The 375-nt window shown below is 42.4% G+C and overlaps 1 protein-coding gene across 1 annotated transcript in view; it reads left to right on the top strand.

Moving 5' to 3' along the window:
- LOC119589098 overlaps window positions 1-375 on the top strand; it is a gene marked incomplete in the record, with an annotated part of 19557 nt that extends 19182 nt beyond the window's left edge. The window contains 1 exon segment of the mRNA XM_037937675.1: window positions 3-375.

Genomic DNA, 375 nt, shown 5'->3' with positions numbered 1-375 from the left:
AGGAACGGCCGCCCGCACACCACGCTCTTCTGAGGGTCCTCGCTGCGATCATAGTTACGATGGAGGGAATCTACGCGCGTCACTGAGTTTGACCGAATTACTTGTAAGAATACTATGAAATCATATATTCATACCAGTAAGATGGTGAAAAGATTTATATATACATATATTTTTACTAGAGTGTCCCGGTGACATAAATTAACGGGAACTCTAATGAATTGGATTTCGCGACCATCAACTAAATATGTCTAGACTCCAAAGCTCGCAATCCTTTCAAAATGCCCTCAGAAGTTGGCCGCTCCATCTGCCTTGGTTTCTGAAAGAATGTGATTTAGGTATAAAAGGGGCATTTCAGCAGTGATAGGGTAAATGCTG

The sequence above is a fragment of the Penaeus monodon genome, chromosome 25, assembly GCF_015228065.2.
Source record: "Penaeus monodon isolate SGIC_2016 chromosome 25, NSTDA_Pmon_1, whole genome shotgun sequence".
Lineage (NCBI taxonomy): Eukaryota > Metazoa > Arthropoda > Malacostraca > Decapoda > Penaeidae > Penaeus > Penaeus monodon.
The sequence above is the reverse complement of the archived record's forward strand: the minus strand, read 5'-3'. Positions and strand labels throughout refer to the sequence as shown.